Source organism: Pinus tabuliformis, chromosome 5_2, assembly GCF_031772625.1.
Source record: "Pinus tabuliformis cultivar Carrire ecotype Pingquan chromosome 5_2, CPIR1, whole genome shotgun sequence".
Lineage (NCBI taxonomy): Eukaryota > Viridiplantae > Streptophyta > Pinopsida > Pinales > Pinaceae > Pinus > Pinus tabuliformis.
Window position 1 is genome coordinate 757495569 of NC_142306.1, and position 19946 is coordinate 757515514.

At 36.7% G+C, this 19946-nt stretch overlaps 1 pseudogene; it reads right to left on the reverse strand.

Annotated features, from left to right (window-relative positions):
- Positions 1–7581: 7581 nt before the first annotated feature.
- The window catches only part of LOC149161483 (cinnamoyl-CoA reductase 1-like), a 66856-nt pseudogene continuing 54491 nt past the window's right edge, over positions 7582–19946 (reverse strand).

Genomic DNA, 19946 nt, shown 5'->3' on the forward strand with positions numbered 1-19946 from the left:
CTCGGTGCAAACAACCAACAAGGACCTGACTTCCTGCGCAGGCTTTTCAAAACAAAGGAGGAAAAGGGTGCAGGACACATGGGCGACCCCCAGGGGGGGGCTTCTGCAACCTCCCCCAGCGTACACGAAGTACAGCACCACAATGAGAGATCAATCCGGTTTGGATCAATCCATGAGAACGACATCAATCCAGAAATCTTGCGCCAGAATGAGCGCAAAGGAAAAGAGCATCTGAAAGATAAGGTAAATGGAGAGAATGTGAAGCCAACCCCAACAGAGGGTACTCAGAGGGTCTCTTCAACCACATGCAAACCAATAGCTACAGATCGACCCAGAATCGAACTACCGGGGGAAATAATAGAAGCACGAATCCAATACATGACGGACCATGCACTCATTGGGAAGTTCATAGGGTTTTGGCCGACGGAGAAGGCCCTCTACAGTTGGATTGCAGCGAAGTGGAAACCTAAGGGAGATGTGACTCTGCAGTTAGGCCCAAAAGGATTCTTCACAGCAATCTTTTTCTGCCTGGAAGACAAATACAGAATCCTGGTTGAGGGTCCTTATTTCTTCAACTCAGCGGGCCTATACCTGTGGGATTGGGGTCCCAGATTCAACCCAGATCAGGAGGATCTTACATGGGCACCAGTCTGGATAAGACTTTATGGATTACCAGATGAATACTGGGATGAGAACATTCTGAAAAACATAGGAAATGGCTTAGGGGAATATATAAGGACTGCTGAAGAAACAAAACTACGAAGATTCACATCCTACGCCCGCTTATGCGTCTTCATGCGCCTAGACAAAGCCCTGCCGGAATCGGTAAGTCTCTCTCACCGTGATTATGAGTGGATCCAGCCTTTAGACTATGAACATGTTCCGTTTCGCTGCCGTAAATGCCATGCCATAGGGCATCTATTTAGAGATTGCCCCCTGAATGTTCAAGATAAAGCCCCCTCACCCTCTGATTCGCAGCCCAATGATGGCTTCACCAAAGCCCCAACTCGCAAGAGAGCGCATAAAAAACCACCCACAGGGAAGAAACCCAAATCGAATACAGCCCCGGATCATGCAGTCAGGAACAGCTTTGGAATCCTGGCTAATATCTCGGACGAGCATATTACCTCCCCTCCTCCAAGTTCTGACCACCCCTCTTCCTCTTCACAGCCACCTCCCGAGGCCCATCCATCCAAAACCCCTCCCTCTAAAGATCCCCCAGCCCTCAACTTGGAGAGCAAAGAGAAGCAACAGGACAAAGATAACGAAATGGAGGTTGATGGATCCTCTGGCCCCGCCCAGGATCCAGATATTCCCACGGAAGAAGACAATCAGGTGCAACAAATGGAGGAAGAGCCGGAAAGTATAGATCTATATGGTTTAGACATTCTCGAACTAGAAGCAGCATGCAAGAGAAAAGCATATGAAAGCATCCCAGAACTACAGCTGGACAAACTGGAAATGGTCATTTCCAGGGCCTATTATCAAAATCAGCTTGGCATCCAGCCAGGAAGTCACTGGGATCTTAGCCAAACCCCAAAAGATTCCAAAAAAAGGGGAAGAAGAACAGACCTCCAAAGAACAATAGCGCTCGGGAAGATTCTGGTAGACTCCGGTAAGTATGCTAAGCTTACGAAGTACTACAAGCCCTCCCCCAATAGTGAATCATGAAGCTCATTTCATGGAACCTCAGGGGGCTCAACGGCCCAGGAAAACTCAGAATGCTTAAAAATATGATAAAAATGGAAAAGCCACAAATTTGTTTTTTCCAAGAAACAAAATGTAATAGCACAACTTTAGAAAGAATCTTCTCCAAAGCATGGCCAGGATGTCAATCAGTTGTTGTAGATGCATCGGGCGCTTCAGGGGGATTAGCCATTGCATGGAACTCTCAAGCACTCACTCTGTCGGACTTCCATGCTTCACACAATCTCATACAGGCTACCTTCCACATAGTCGGCACAAATATTCATGGGAATCTCTCGAATGTTTACTTCCCTCAGGAAGCAAAGGAAAAGATTGCTCTCCTCCACACCTTAGAAGTCCTTAACGCCAATCGAAGGCACCCTCTGTGGATTGCGGGAGGGGACTTTAACATGATCACAAAATTAGAGGAGAAGATTGGCGGCAGAAACAAGCTGGAGCAGGAAAACACCTACTTCAAAAACTTTATTCAGAATGCATCCTTGATAGACTTATAGTTTTGCAATGGTACTTTTACGTGGAGTAATCGCAGAGCAAGCCCTCATCAAATAGCCTCCAAGCTGGATCGCTTCCTCATATCAGATAACTCGATCCACTTAGGGGGGATTTCTCGGTGGCCATTCTACCTCACTCTGGCTCTGATCATTGGTCGGTTGCCCTTCAATGGCAACGTCCAGGCAACAAAACGCGAAGACCCTTCCGCTTTGAGGAGTTTTGGTTCACTCATCCCTCTCTCAGAGACTTCGTCAACTCCACATGGACCTCCTTCCGCCCTCAAGAAGGATCCAAAATGTTTCAGTTTCAACAGAAACTCAAACATCTAAAGCTCTGTCTCAAGAGATGGAACAGAGAGACCTTTGGAAACATATTCAAGGCGCAAAATGATCTTCAAAAAGCCCTGGAGGATCTGCAAAGAGAAATAAGTACATGCGGGCATACCGAGAGAACCCTCGAACAGGAACAGAGCATCCACAATCAGCTTGAAGAAAGAAGAAAGCAGGAGGAGATATACTGGAAACAAAAATCAAGAATCAGATGGCTCAAAGAGGGAGAAAGAAATACCAAATTTTTCCACAGAACAACAGTGCAACGCAGAATGGGTAATAATATCCCTTACATTCAAAAACCAGGAGGAGAAAAGGTGGAGCAACATGAGGAAATTGAGAAGACACTCCTCGAACACTTTAAGCAGGTCCACCAAGAACCTGACATCAACAGACATCCGGGAATTGAAAGAATTACCTGCAATATACCAAAATTAATCACAGAGGAGCATAATGAACTCCTCCTTAGCCCAATTCAAATGCAAGAAGTGGACAATGCAATGACTCAGCTTAAAGATGGAAAAGCTCCCGGCCCGGATGGTTTTACCACTACTTTCTTTCACAGGTTCTGGGACTTGATAAAGCTGGAAGTCTGGGAGGTGGTGGAGGAGTCGAGAGTTGCGCATTGGCTGCTTCCCTTGCTCAACACCACCTTCATAGCCCTGATTCCAAAAGAAGAGGATGCGCTCAAACCGGACAAATTCCGGCCAATAGCACTATGCAATGTTATATACAAGGTCATCTCTAAAGTCATCGCAAACAGGCTAAAGCCCCTCTTGCCCATGCTCATCTCGCTGGAACAATCAAGTTATGTGGAAGGAAGACAGATTTTAGACGGAATCATCCACACGCATGAAATTACCCACACTCTCAAGCATTCAAAGCAGGCAGGTATGCTCCTTAAACTGGATCTTTCCAAGGCTTTCGACAAACTTAGTTGGAATTATATTCAGCAAATGTTATCTGCTTTTGGATTCAGCCCCACTTGGGTTCGCTGGGTTATGAGCCTTATCTCCTCTACTAGCTTCTCCATCCTAGTAAATGGGATCCCCTCTTGCCCTTTCTCCCCCTCCCGAGGTATCAGGCAAGGTGACCCACTCTCCCCCTTCCTCTTTGTTTTGATGGCTGAGGGCCTGGGACGTCACATTAAGAATGCCCTCCACAAGCACCATCTTAAGGGTATCTCCATTCACCACCTGCCAGCTACCTCCCATCAGCAATTTGTTGATGACACGATGCTGTTTGGGTACCCATCTGTTCAAGAAGCCTCTATTTTCAAAGCAGTGCTCACTGATTTTTCAGAAGCCTCAGGGACCAGCATCAACTGCTCCAAATCGCAGATTTTCTTCTTCAACACTCCCCCGGTAGTCAAGTCGGCCATAGTCCGCATCCTGGGATTCCCCATGGCCACCCTCCCCTCTAAGTATCTTGGAGCTCCCCTCACTACCTCAGCCATCACTCACTCCTCTTGGCGCAATTTAATTGAAAAACTTGAATCTCGTCTCAATCAATGGACTCACAGAACCTTGAACCTTGTCAGCCGGGCGATTCTTATTAAAGCCATTCTTCAAGCTATGCCGCTGTACCTTTTCTCCATCCTGGCAGCGCCAAAATGGGTCCTAAAAAGACTAAGGAAAATTCAGAGAGATTTCCTTTGGGGGAGCAATGCAACCAATCGCAAGTGGGCTCTGGTAAAATGGAGCACAGTATGCAAGCCAAAGGGAAAGGGAGGAATTGGACTAAGGGATCCGGAGCACAGCAATGCCATCATGGGAGCCAAGATCTGGTGGCAATGGCTCACCAATGCAGGCAAGCCGTGGGTCACTTTATGGACAGCAAAATATGCTAACCAGCGACCCCAAGAAGAGCTTATTAGATTGGAACCCAGTGACAAAGGTTCGTTAATATGGAATGCTGCCAAGGAACATTATAAGATGATCCAGCAGCACAGTTTCTGGGAGGTAAGAAATGGCAATAATGCTAGATTCTGGACGGACGCATGGAATCAAATGCCCACCCTCAGCAATGCTCTGAACCAACCTCTACATAATATGGAGGAGGAAACACAGCAGGTCAAAATCAGGCAATTTTGGACCCAGCAAGTGGAGAAAGGATACCGAACCTGGAAACCAGGCAACCAAATCCTCACAAATGATAACCGCCAGACATCCACAGCTTTGGAAATGGAGCTCAGCAAAAGAAAAATCAGGTGTGACGAAAGGGAAGATATCCTAAGATGGGGCTATCTACCAAAAGGAGCGTTCACCACGTCTGAAGCATATAAAATAATTTGCAATGACTCGGCACCTCAGGACCCGATCTGGGGCCAAATATGGAACTCAGGCTCTTGGCCCAAGATCTGCCACTTTCTCTGGTTGGTAGGGCATCAGAGAATCCTTACTTGGGACAAGCTCCGAAGAAGAAATTTCCACGGACCCTCCATCTGCTTCAACTGCTGTGCCCATGAGGAAACGCTCCAACATTTGTTGGACTCTTGTCCTCTCGCCAACCAGCTATGGGAGAAAGCAAGCTTTCGATGCCAAAAGAGATGCAGACTCGAAGATGAAATTACGAATTCCATACGACAGTGGCAAAAGGACCCGTATAAGAGAAACATCCTCAATCATCTTTGGCGATTGATTCTTGGGCTAATCCTATGGAGTATATGGAAGGAGCGAAACAAACGCATTTTCAAAAACCAACGCTCTTCGATGGACAATATCTGGCACATGCTTTGCAAAAACATCCAAGAAACTATGATGCTAAGACCCTGGAAGGAGGAGGATTGGCCTTCCCTAGCCAATGAGAAAGCTATCATGGACAATTGGCAGATCAGATGCACCAACAGCACGCACCAGCAGAACCCCCCTGCAGCCAGCAATGATAAACAAGTCGAATGGAAGCCTCCGCCAAAGCACACTTTCAAACTCAACTTTGATGGAGCCTCAAAGGGGAATCCTGGGTTAGCAGGCTTTGGGGGAATAATCAGGAATCATGAAGGGACTCCCATGACACTCTACTATGGAAGCATTGGTTGGGACACCAACAACTCAGCTGAATTGGAAGGGTTATGGCAGGGTCTCCAGCTTGCTGGGGAGCTCAACCTCTACCCTCTGGAGGTTGAAGGAGACTCCCAAATCCTCATCAATATGGCCAAAAAAATCCTAAATGGATCGCAAGCCAAAAAAATAGCAACCAGTTGGAGGTTAGAGGCTCGTCTGGAGGCAATAGAACAGAAGCTTCACAGCAACAGAGCTATCACCTTTACTCATACAAAGAGGGAGGGTAATAAGATAGCGGACTTCATGGCCAATGTTGGAGTGGGAGGTAATCACTCTCTAATCACAGGACAACTGAATACTATATTACCGCATGAGGAAGCCCAAGAATGCTCTCGACTGGTCCAAAAGGAGGAAACTCCCCCGGATGCGGGTGATTAAGGCGATGGGATGGGAGTTGGGAGCTGGCCACATGCCGTCCCTCAGGCATCACGTGGCACCCCATGCGTGCAGATGGATAGGACATACCAGGTTTAAGACAAAGGGACCTGGGACAGTTAATGCCTGGAGAGTGCACTCGATCCAGAGCAACGCAGCAGTAATGGCGGATGGGATCCTGAGCAAGGTAGGTGAGGATGAGGAGAATAAAACTGGATTGGAGCAGGGAATGTGGGACATTTTGCATTCGACTGGTCTCTCTGTCGTCGAAGAGGTCCCTTCTCAGACGGACGGGTCCATTACGAGGCTGGTTCTTGCAATTGATAGTCTGGTTCACTTGGCAGTTTGCTGGAAGTCTCATTCCACTATGGTGAGACCCCGACAGAGGATGCTGAGCCGTCGAGGCTCATCCAGAGGAGGGGGTTCGCGCAGACCTGTAAGGGATGATGCTGGGCATTGCTGCCACTGTAATCTAGCAAGCTCCATTGGAGCCATTCCCCTACACTCAGGCCAACACATGGATGCCGGGGCTTCTAGCTCGGCCACCTTGCCAGCTTTTGGCTCCGCCATCTTCAATTTCACCAGCTCAACGATAAACCCAAGAATCAGTGCGCATGTTTCCATTCTGTTCATTGAGAATCCTCCTGAGGCGGATGACCCCACTGAAGCTCGGGAGCAAGGGATGCAGGACTACCCTGGGGAAGCAGAGCAGGCTCCGACAACTGAGTTGGAGCAGGAAGAAAAGGGCCGGGTTACCGTCGAGGAAAAATCCAGGCATTCCCAGAATGCTCCAAACGCGGTTATTGGGGAAGAGGAAGTGACCTCTCCTACTGAAGCTGAGTCGGATTACTACGGGTGGTGCCCAATTGTGGAAGAGCAACCGGATGAGCCGAATGAATAACCGCGCCTGCGCTCATACTTCACCAGGTCGCTCCAGGTCCAGCCACCGTTTTCTGGTTTGTTGTCTGTTCAGTCAATGTTTTTTGGGATGTTATAGCTGTTGAGTTTTTTTGTGTTAATGACGAGAGCAGTTACTGTATCCCCTGCGCGGGAAGACTTGGTTAGCTCCTTTTTGTCTAAGGCCCCTGCGCGGGCCACCGTCTATGGGCAGACTTGGAATTTCAGTTTACTACCCCTGCGAGGGCTTGCTATGGGGGACTATGTCTTGGTTTCTGTCAGTCTTAGTTTTTGTCTCTGTCTAGTGCCCTTTGAGGGCAAGAGCTTACTGGTTTCACCTGATGTAATTTTGAACTTTGTACATATTTAATAGATTAGCCTTTTTACCGAGAAAAAAAAAAAATACTAAAAATTAAAAAAAAAAAATATTAAATTTTAGATATTAATATTATAAATCCAAAGTATATAAACCTTAAAAAATATCATAAATCTCTAAATAAATATGATTGAATTTTAAAGATAATTAATCATAATTGATTTTAAAGATAATTGATTATGATTTGAGACAATTAAATTAATATTATTAAAACATGGTAGACAATAATTTACTTTCTAAGTTTATAAGTCAAACGAGATTTATGAATAATAATTAAATCATTAACAGCCATCTATGCAAATTACTCACGAAATGACTATAACATATACCTAAATTATAAACATTACCCGCCTGTCAAGTATTTCATAATATGACCAGTGCTGGCGTTCATGGCGCTCTGCAAAAGGGACCTAAAACCAGGCCTGGATTAATCACCACCAGTTCTAAATTCCTTCTCTCGGCAATCTCCCATGCGGATTTCTCTGCCAAAGTTTCTGCATAGCAATACCAATTCTGTAATGCATGAGAGAGTGCAAGAAGTTATCATTCCATGGTTTGCATAAGCCGTTCAACCTCTATCTGTAATAATTGATAAAAAGAACTGTTGTTAATTAATACCTTGGTCTGTATACAGTAGTCCAAATTATTCCAGCAGTCATCATTGACTATGGCAAGTGGTTCTATGTGAGGATCCATGTAAACTGCACCCATAGAAAAGGTAAAGACAACGCGCTTGACCCCTGTTTCTGCGCAAGCCTCCATCACATTCCTCGTCCCTTCCATCGCCGGGTCTATAACTGCTTTCATTAATTATAAAACAATGATCAAAAATATCTAATGGTATCAGAATCGTTTCAGCTGAAACCAACTGCATGGAATTGGAATTATGATGAGAATTGAAAGAAGCGACGAAGTAATTACAGGGTCGTTGTTGAGAACGGCAGCCATGTGAAATACACTATGGCAACCTCGAATAACTGTAAGCAAGCTCTGGTAATCAAGAATATCAGCTTTGACAAGCTCAAGCCTCTCCTTTGTTCCTTCCAACTCTCTCAAATGCTCATATTTCCACCCATCATCTACAGTCATGTCAAATCTGTTCAGAAACTCTACTTCCACATATGATATAAGGGCATATATCGACATACATGTTCCATGCAAAAACAAATAATATAATTAATTTAGGTGATGTGGTAAGAAAACTGGCAATTAGCGGATATACCAGCTAGGTTGGTGCGAACTGCTCCTCTGACAATATAGCCTTTGGTGAGGAGAAGCTTCATAAGCCATGAAGCAATGAAACCCCCTGCCCCCGTCACGCAAACTATTTCATCTCTTTTCTCATTCTCATTCGGCTTCATTTCATCTGATATCATGGTTTGTGTCAGAAGCTGAAGTCCGAAACTCAGAGATGAATCAGATAAGTAGCAAAATGAATCGTGGAAATGAAATGGAGATGTACCCTTTTTAACGCTTCCTGGAGGGGTAGGCGAGAGAAAATTTCAGTAAGCCACATCTACCGTCATAGGAATAGCCATGAAATTTCAGCCGTCCGTGGAAGGGCAGAGAAGAGAAAATTTCGTAGGAGTAATCGTCACTCACTTCATTGCCATTGGCAGGTTTTGTAAAATTTCAAATCTTTACTCTGATTTCTTCGCTGCCATACAACCGATTTTGGCGCGCCCAAACGCTAGAAAATACTAGAATATACTTCGCAAATTCATCAGAGCATTTGTCAGCCAGTACTCTAATGACGTGACTCGTGAATCGCCAGGGTTCTGAAGATGTACAATATGCAAAAACAAAAAAGAAAATGGCACAGGCAAGAAAGAAGAAATAATGGGAAAGAATATTTAAAGAAAAGGACATCATAGAGAATGGGACAAGGAAAGAGAAGATGCCCGTGTGATGGGAAAGAATATTTAAATTAAGAATGGGACAAGGAAAGAGAAGATGCCCGTGTGATGGGAAAGAATATTTAAAGTAAGAAAAGGACATCATAAAGAATGATACAAGGAAAGAGAAGATGCCAATGTCACAAAGAGAACACAAGTACAATGAGAAAAAAAAGCAAGGCAAAATAAAGTATAATGTTTTTATTGTAATAAATCCATGAAACTAATATGCATAAGGTTCAGTCCTTAGATCCATTAGGATCCATCAGAACATATTGTATATATTGCCTCAATATAATAGTGCTTTTTTTTTTTGAAAAAAAAGGGTCGTCCTTAAATAATGTTTTAATACTAAACTAAAATGATCTTTGTCATAGGTTAATGTAAAGGTTAAGATTACCAGAAAATGAAAAATGAAATCATAGGTATATGAGTAAATGATAATGTAGCATAATGTGTAAATGTGTACTCACGTAAATTTTGTCCCTAAAAAATACTTTTGTTTGCGGTCAACGAGAAATTGCTTGTCATCATATATAAATATATGGTAATAAAAAACTTTTGAGGATATAGGGTCCTAGAGAAGCTTAGCAATGGGGAGAACCACCAATTTGTGGTAGTCTATATCTAGTAGAATTATCAATTTTAGTGAAAAAGATAGTTGGGAAAATTTCAAGCCATGCAAAATATATTTGTGTAGGAGAAAAATGACCATTCAAAATGTGATGGAGTCATGCAAACTATGTAATACAAAGTTTGTGAGAGAGAGGCAACACATCGATAAGAGTGAATGAATAAATTTTGTTCCATAGAAGTTTGATGCAAAAACATAAAAAACATGGGTGAAGATAATGACTAAGGATGAGATAGGAGGAATAATAAGTACATGTATGAAGAGATGTGATAGAAGAATGATTGATGAACCATGTATTAGAAAGAGTTTCCTAGTGACCCAACAAATATAGTGGTCGACGATCTATGTGTTTTGGTGGATGGTGACTTTTTTATATGAAATTCAACTTATGTTTATGGTTGCATCTATAGTATGGAAGTAAAGAAGATTGAGAATCAAGAAGATCAAATTTCATGGAAGATATAAAATGAAGAAAGACATAAAGAACTAAAGGGTATGAAATGGACTAGTTTAATGAAGATTTCTCATTAAGGAGGAATACTTCCTATTCCTAATGTTTAATTACTAATATGATGAATATTGTAATGAGGAGACTAACTGTAGAAGTCTACCTAGGAATGAGAGATGAGAAGATATGCCAGAAATTAAAGATGATGAACATTGAGAAATTCATGGAAATATTTGAGGAGATAGTAAAGGAGATATGGTGGAGATAATTTCCAAATTTCCAAATATAAGATATATCTTATGCCAGATAATTTGTATAATAGTCAGGATATATAAAGAATTAACTATTTAATAATAGTTTTTCTCTTCAGTGGGTTGTAAATGTAGATCTTGGTGTTCCCTTTCTTTTGTAAGTCTGCATATTGTAAGGTGTAGTTTGAAGTAAATAGTTGCATCTCTCTCTTTCTCTCTCTAACAAAAAAGAACTTACAATAAATCTCAACCCCTCAAATATATGTAACAACAGACATTGTTAAAAAAATACACTTGTAACACCCTACACACCTATTGTACACCTATTAAACGGAAAATAAGAAATCATTGCAGTAATAAAAGAAAACCTAGAATATATTAAATATACATAGGGTGGTGGATACAGGGTGTAAAGTTTTCATTTCTAATTAAAACACTTAATATGTTACATAGCTTGTAAATATGGGCATGCTTAACATTAGAAGGTCACATGGAGCTCTGAATGTTCAACCCGTAACATGAGTTACAATTAAATATCCATTGTACATCGGGACACGCGGCATAACCAAGGTATGTCTTACTACATGCATTTGTCTGCGAGACAAGAGTGTCTGCGACAGTTGGCTTAACTCTCATCCGTTGATCTGCGGGAGGCGATTTGACGGTGAGAAAGGTTTAGCATTTACCCAACTACCCACTTCACCTCGTCGGGCTGGATGTGAGGTCATTTGGTGTTGTATGTTGGAGGTTCTTGCCACTCTACAACTGGTTTGGCTTGAGGGTTCCAGGCTGGCTCACAACCTCTGCTACTGCAAGCTATGTCAACATCAGTTAACTTGTCACCACAAGGTATCCCTAACCACCTACCTTCGCACTGTTCAAGTTTCCCATGCGACTTGAGTTTAGTTTCTTCTTCCATCTTTCGACTAGTTTGGCGGCTAATTGAGGTCTTTCACCATTCAGGAGTGGTTCGAGGATGCTCTAGCTCTACAAAAGGTGATGAAGACCGATGTTGGTTTAATGAAGGTAAGCATACGTTTTTTCTATTTCCTCTCGTCATCTTTTATGGTTCTTTACAGTCTAGATTCTAGCCCTAGCTGATTAATAAATTTTGCTACAAGGAAGGTGGACCGCCATCGACGGAAGCACTCCAAGCTCAAGAAATACTACCACCCTTTGGTCATTAATTTGTCTAGCTTTCTTAGCAAGTTTTGCACTCCTAACCACTCGGTGAACGATGGTATTAGTTTGCAGGTAAGATACCACCAACACCCGGCTTTGTTCATGGTTATGACAACATATGCTAAAGTTCTTAAGGTTTGTCTGCTTCGTGGTTGCTTTCAAGTTGGGAAACATCTCCTCTGGTTCCATATATGATTGTGCTATGAAATACTAAGCAGATGATTTCATTGTCGACATAGGCTCATGCCTCAACTTGTCGAATCTTTGTTTTATTTAGGTCTTTTGTATAAAATTTAAATTTGGTTTACTCGGCATGCACGAGGGTTTGATGGTATATGAGTCCCAGACACTGGTTTACATGGCTACCTTTTTATTTTTGAGAATAGATGTTGAACAAGGTTTCTTTGTTGATAAATATCCCAATAGGGTTATGAATTTGATAGTTTGCTTTTTTATTCAATATTGGCAGATTCGGGTTATTGAGTTGTTGTTTACAGAGTACTTATGTTATGCGGGTTGTTACCACCAAATTACATGCTTATACTTTTAAAGGAATGGAAAGTTTATATATAGTTTTCTATTTTTCTGTCCATTCTTTCAAATGACTGCAATGTTTATTCCCATTTCTTTCCTATTTCGAGCACAACTTAGAAGATAGATAAATAGTTAGTTTATAAATGTTATGCATGGTTTCTTATGCTATCAGTTCATAAACTCCGGAGCTGGTATTATCAAGATCGTTCTTTTCTCTGTTATAATTTATCTAAGGAATTGTTCACACATTTTAACGGAAGGGATTTCTCTACAGTCTAAGATTATGTATTGTAACTATATAATATAGGGAAACACTCTTCATGCAATGCTTGTATATTGGTTATCTTTTAGGCATTACTATTTATTCCTCATTAGTATCTTCAACTATGTTTTCTGTTGTGATATACTTTCGAGAAATTTCTCCCTTAATTTGTTCCAGTACTTTAATGAATAATTCCTATAATTCACTATTATTTATGAAATAATTCTATGTTACTTATCTTCTTACTACTTGTAAACATAGAACTCCAATTTTTTCTGGAAAGTCTCTCCTCCCGGCCAGGAGTGTGGCTCCTCCCAGGGGCGAGTGTGGCAATTACGTCGAGACTCTCCCCTGAGCACTTTCGTTTCTTTACAGTAATTCATTTCTTTACAGTGAGTAAATGTATCCAGGTATAGTCGGGTACTTCGGAACTTCACTGTCTAGCCTCAAGTTTATACCTTTTGAGACTGTCCTTGAGTGCTTTCCCACTGGTTTATTCCACCCTGCTCTAGGATCTCTCATTGGATTCTTTCCCCATCTATATTTCCCTTTCCAATGCAGATGATAATTGTTTCTTTTAACTACTGGAAACAATTTTATTTTTATTAACATATCTGAACTCCTAATTATCCATTAATTAGGTAACCAAATGTATATTGGCCTTCCAACCAGAGTCATTGTTATTTTAACAACACAAATTAAGAATTTAAGGCAGTAATACATAAAAATTTATCTGAACTCCTAATTATCCATTAATTAGGTAACCAAATGTATATTGGCCTTCCAACCCGAGTCACAACACGAGGCATTAAAACATAAAAATTATTAGGTAACCAAATGTATATTGGCCTTCCAACCAGAGTCATTGTTATTTTAACAACACAAATTAAGAATTTAAGGCAGTAATACATAAAAATTTATCTGAACTCCTAATTATCCATTAATTAGGTAACCAAATGTATATTGGCCTTCCAACCCGAGTCATTGTTATTTTAACAACACAAATTAAGAATTTAAGGCAGTAAAACATAAAAATTAAAACTCAGTAACTACAGTAATTTTCACTTAGCCTGGGGTGTTAGAACACTCCATTTTGAAAAACTATTATTTTCATCTATAATTTTATGATGTGTCACATGACCACGCTCTAAATCATATGTGATCATCATACAATGAGATACCAGACATAGTGAACTTTAAATTATTATTATATAATTACAAAACATAAAATATTAAACCTTTAGATAAATCATATATTAATTATTAATCAAGAACACAACTTTTCTTGTACAAACATCATTGATATTGCAGTATTTATAAAGTTTTTCAGGAAGCGGTATTTATAAAGTTAATTAACAAATATTCTATTTTTTGCACGAGTTCTTAATTGGTCTCAAAGAAACATTTTATAATTTAGAATAAAAAATTTATGTAATTCTTTTCATGCTCAACATGAGTTAATACATAGCATTAAAAATAATAATAATTTTTTATTTTTTTATCTTTTAATATTGATCATAAATAAAATATTTCAATTTCTACTTTAATTAAAGTAAATTCATATTAAACCTATATATATGAGAGAAAGTTTCCAATATAAATATGTTTAATATAAAATTAATATATAATCTCTGAAAATAAAATCATAATAAAAACATTATTTTAATATACTTCCTAAATTAAATATTTTAATATTTAAATTAAGTAAAACAATTTAATATCAAATTTTAATATATATATATATATATAGAGTTTATATTAAAATATTTTAATAATGAATTGATTGATGAATCGTGAAAAGGAAATGGAGATGTACCCTTTTTAACGCTTACTGGAGGGGTAGGCGAGAGAAAATTTCGGAGGCCACATCTACGCAGGAATACCCATGAAATTTCAGCCGTCCGTGGAAGGGCGGAGGAGAGAAATTTTCGTTGGAGTAATCGTCACCGACTTCATTGGAGTAATCTTTATCCATTGGTTCGTAAATTGTGGGTTGCCTCGAATACATGCGTAAGCAAATTGTGACGCGCCCAAACGCTAGAAAAGACGCGAATATACTTCGCAAATTCGTGAGAGCATTTGTCAGGCAGTACTCTAATGACGTGACTCGTGAATCGCCAGGGTTCTTAAGATTTTTTTGCGTTGATTTAGTTGGAAATTGGATAAGAAAGTTAGAAAAATTAGCTTTAATTTATCTGTTATGTTTTTTTCTGGTAAATTATAGAAAATTTAGTTATATTTTGAAAAAATCCGGTAAGAATTTTTGTAAATCTAAGTAAAAGTTAAGGAATTTAGACTTCTGTGATCTATAATAATGTTAGATAATCTTCGGCATAATCACATAACCAATCTTTTGTCGACGTGTTTGGAACCAACCAGTGTGGTTCATCGTCAGGACAAGTTGAAGAACCAATCCGGCTTAGCGTGATTAAATAGCGTGTGCAGAGACTCCAACAGCTATAATGCTAATGGCTAATTTTGACCGAATGATCTTGGTCAAACCACTAAATTAGTTAATATTTCACGAAAAAACTAAAAAGGTCAATAAAGGAATTCTTATGGTAATTTAAATTAAATAGTTATATTATTGTTATTATCCAATTATCAAGAGAATACATATTTTAATTCTGATGGTCATTATATTTCATAATATATATTAATACAAGTATTAATCTATATTTATTTAAGATGGTCATTCTATCTCATAACAAATATTAATTAATTTATATTCAAAAAATACAAGTAAAGGTTATCAAACTTCATAATTTTAGGTGTTTTAGAAGTTTTTTATGCCGTTAAATCTATTTCCACAATCAAAAACATGATTCGAACACTACCTCTACAAGATTTTTTGAATTTATTTTGCCCGCATTCCACCACTTTTGACAGTCCGCGCAATTCCAAATTTCCCAAACACTAAATTTATTTTCTTATTTCAAAGAATTATTTAATTTTTTATATTTCAAAAAAATATTTAATGACAAAATTATTCTTATATAAACAATTTCAAATAAATTTGTAGAAAACAAAAGAAGTTAATGATTTTGTTGGTTGAGATTTCAAGATAGGCACCGCATTGTTCAACACTCGTAAGACTAAGACTTTGAGATGACACTTCAAGATAAACATAGACTTATTCATAGTGGATCTTTGAACTTATTAAAAAAATCTTGCTGAGTCTTTAGTCACACCATGTGATCCTACATTCTACACACCTAAGCATAGAGCATGAACATTGACACCTACGGCTTAAAGGTTGACACTCACATGACATGTCCACACCCATGAGCCATTGGTATTCTATAAAAACACTAATCCACTTTCCTTTTTATGTACTTGAAACATTACATTTTTGTTTGATTTTGAGAGTTTTATGTAGTTTCTTTAGGGTTGGTACATTGGTGATAGATCTCAGTTTTTATAAAATGGGTCTATTTGTTAGTTTGATTAGAAAACAAATAAATTTTGTGGTTGGATATGGAAATATCAAATGTGTGGTTATTAAGGCTATCATGTTAATACATTCACACTTAAATGTAAACACGGGTTTGTGCCTTTTAGGTGTTAGCCTCCTCAGATGATTATAAGTTTCGTCAAAATCCATGTCTACATATTATTGAGTCGAGAGGATCATTGAGGGGAGAGGCTCATTCTACACCCTAATATGATGTGCAAGGATGTTCGTCTGTCATCAAAGTTGAAATTTTGCTCATGTCGTCTCATAAAATTTTTTGTACTTGACAAAATTAGATCCCTCTAAGCTCATGTTAGATCCTTATTTAAAATGAATATATTTTCGTTAGTGCTTTAATAATTATAATCCTCCCAAATTCTTATTTAAAAGTGGCTTCAGCCTTGTGTTATTATTTATAATGTCATCCTTAAATCCAACTCATTAAATTGTAAGCTAAGATTGATTTCCTCTCCAAAACACATTATATTTAATGCGTTTGAACAAGCTAATTGAAGTTTTTTAGAGAATGATTTAGCATATTTTATACAACATTTAAACGATACATAGTCATACAAAATATTTGACTAATTTACTTTTATAAATAAACATCATTGAATTTGTTTAATCTTTTTAAAATAATATAAAACATATACATCTACAATATTACTTGGTTGAAGCTTATTTTATGATCAAGTAAAAACTAAAAACATAAAATTTATATTAACAGAAAATATTTTTACATTTACGACAAAAATAAAAAAAAAACCGCATTATACATAATACTTTAAAAATAACTAAAAATAAAAAACAATTTTTCACCTTTACAACAAAAATGAAAAAAAACGCATTATAAAAATGAGTAAAAATAAAAAAACAAATTTGGAAGACAATTTAAAAAAAAAAAAAAAAAAAAAACTCATTATAAAAATATTACTTAATGAATTGTTTTGCGCGTCAAATTTTTACCCTACATACGTTCTGAAAGAGAGAACACTTCTTATTTAGTCACTAATTGTTACACTTCTTTTTAGTCGGCTACACTTCTTATTTAGTCACTAATTGTTACACTTATTTTTAGTCGGCTATTCATTGATAGAGAGAACACTGATTATTTAGTCACTAATACGGTTCGGAAAGAGAGAACAATTATTATTTAGTCACTAACTGTTACACTTATTTTTAGTTGACTATTCATTGATAGTGGAGAACACTTATTATTTAGTCACTAATACGGTTCTGAAAGAGAAAACAATTATTATTTAGTGACTAATTGTTACACTTATTTTTAGTTGACTATTCATTGATAGAGACCACACTTATTATCTAGTCACTAATACGGTTCTGAAAGAGAAAAAAATTATTATTTAATCACTAATTGTTACATTTAGTTGACTATTGATTGATAGATAGATTTTTGGTTTTTCGGAAGATTTATTTTCAATAATATTAATTTCAAAATAATATACAAGGTATCAAAAGAGATATATTTTGAGTTTTTTCAAATATTTATTTTGAATATTATTAATTTTAAAAGTGATATAAATGATACTAAAAGATTTAGTTGTTATTCGAATTCAAATTTTTGTGATTTTTGGAAGAAATCGTATTGAAAAAATATTATGATAATGAACTATGTAAATTGATTCGAAAACTCGTCCATCTAAATTTTCTAATGTGAGTTTTTCTGAAAATATTTCTAATATCTAAATTTAGTTGTTATTATTGAGTGAGAAATTATTATATTTATTATTAGTTAATGATTCTAATTTTATTGGTTTTTTAAAACAAATTATCATTAAAAATATTATTTATATTGATATAGTCGATTAATAGTAAAGATTATTTTTTTGAATAATATTTATGTTATTTTTTCACATTAAAATAAAACATTAAGATTGTTTTTTTAATTCAAGTATTGGGGGTTTCACATTGCATTATATTAGATATCATTTTTTGGGATTCAACTGCATTAAGTAAGTCATTCATCTATGACCATTTCCATGAGAGGTAGTCGTAAATGCTCACAGGGTTGAAGAAACAAATTATAATTCAAGATTCAATGACATAAAATTAATTACAATTATAATCGTACATATCCCAGACAAAGACATACATTTTTAAAAGAAAATGCTCACAGGGGTGAAGAAACAAATTATAATTCAAGATTCAATCAATTATAATCGTACATATCCGAGACAAAGACATACATTTTTAAAAGAAAGAAGCACAGTGACACTAAGATGTTGTGGCTCATAGACTTTGATCTGAAATTTCATTGCTTGTATAATTATACTAATGAAATATATTGTTTTAGAAATGAGATACATATATAATTTTATCGAAGCAAACTGTTTTGAATTTTTTTTAGAAAAAAATGTTTAAAAAAACATTATTTTTTAACCATAATCTAACAACAAGAAGCTTATAATGAAAGTAAAACTTTTATATTTTAAAAAATTATTTAATGACAATTTTTTTTTTTTTTAAGACTAACCTAAGTACCCACGGGGGATTTAATGACAAAATTATTAATATATATAGTAATTTTAAATAAATTTTTCAAAAACAAAAAAAAAAAGTTAATGATTTTGTTGGTTGAGATTCTAAGATAGACTCTACACTATCCAACACCCATAATACTAAGACTTTAAGATAAACATAGATTTATTCATAGTGGATCTTTGAACTTATTACAAAATTTTTGTTGTGTCTTTAGTCACACCATAGGATCCTACATTGTACACACTTAAGAATTGACCATGAAGAATGAAGCATAAGGCTTAAAGATTGACACTCACATGACATGTCGACACCCATGGGCCATTGGTATTCTATATAAAACATTAATCAACTTTCCTTCTTTATGTACTTGAAACATTTCTTTTTTGTTTGATTTTGACAATTTTATGTAGTTTCTTTAGTGTTGGCACATTGGTAATAGATCTCAGTTTTTATAAAATGGGTCTATTTGTTAGTTGGTTTAGAAAACAAATATATTTTGTGGTTGGATATGGAAATCTCAATTGTGTTTTACTAATGCTATGATGTTAATGCATTCAAACTTACATCTAAACACAACTGGATGTGTGCCTTTTAGGTATTAGCATCCTCAGAAGATTATGAATTTCTTCAAATTCCATGTCTACATATTATTGAGTCGAGAGGCTCATTCTACAACCCAGTATGATATGTAAGGATGTCCGTCTGTCATCAAAGTTGAAATTTTGTTCTTGTCAGCCAATATATATATATATATATATATATATTTTTTTAAATCTAAAAAATAAAAAAAATTAAATAACTATAGAAAACATTTAAATAATTTCCACTCATAAAAAAAATTCCATGTGAAGAAATTGGATCCCTCTTGGCTCATGTTAGATCTATATTTAAAATAGATCTATGTTGGTTAGTTCTTTAATTACTAGAATCCTCCCAAATTCTTAGTTAAAAGTGACTTCAATATTGTGTTATTATTTATAAGGTCCTCCTTAAATCTAACTCATCAAATTGTAAGCTAAGATTTATTTCCTCTTCAAAATACATTATATTTAATGGGTTTGACCAAGTTAATTAAATTTTTTTAGAGAATGTTTTAGCATATTATGTACAACATTTGAACGATACATAGCCACACCAAATATTTGACTAGTTTGACATTACGAATGAACATGGTTGAATTTGTTTGATCTTTTAAAGTAATATAAAACAAATACATCTATGATATTACTTGTTTGAAACTTATTTTATGGTGAAGCAAGAACTAAAAATATACGAACTATACTAATAATAAAAAAAAAATTATTCACAATACAAAAATTAAAAAAACACATTATACATCATATTTTAAAGATAGGAAAAAAATAAAAAAACAAATTTGGAATTTGTTTTTAAAAATAAACTCATTATAAAATAAATTACGTCAAATTTATACCCTGCAGAACAATTATTATTTTACACTTATTTTTAGTTAGCTATTCATTTATAGATAGATTCTGTGTTTTTCAAAAGATTTATTTTTAATAATATCAATTTCAAAATAATATAT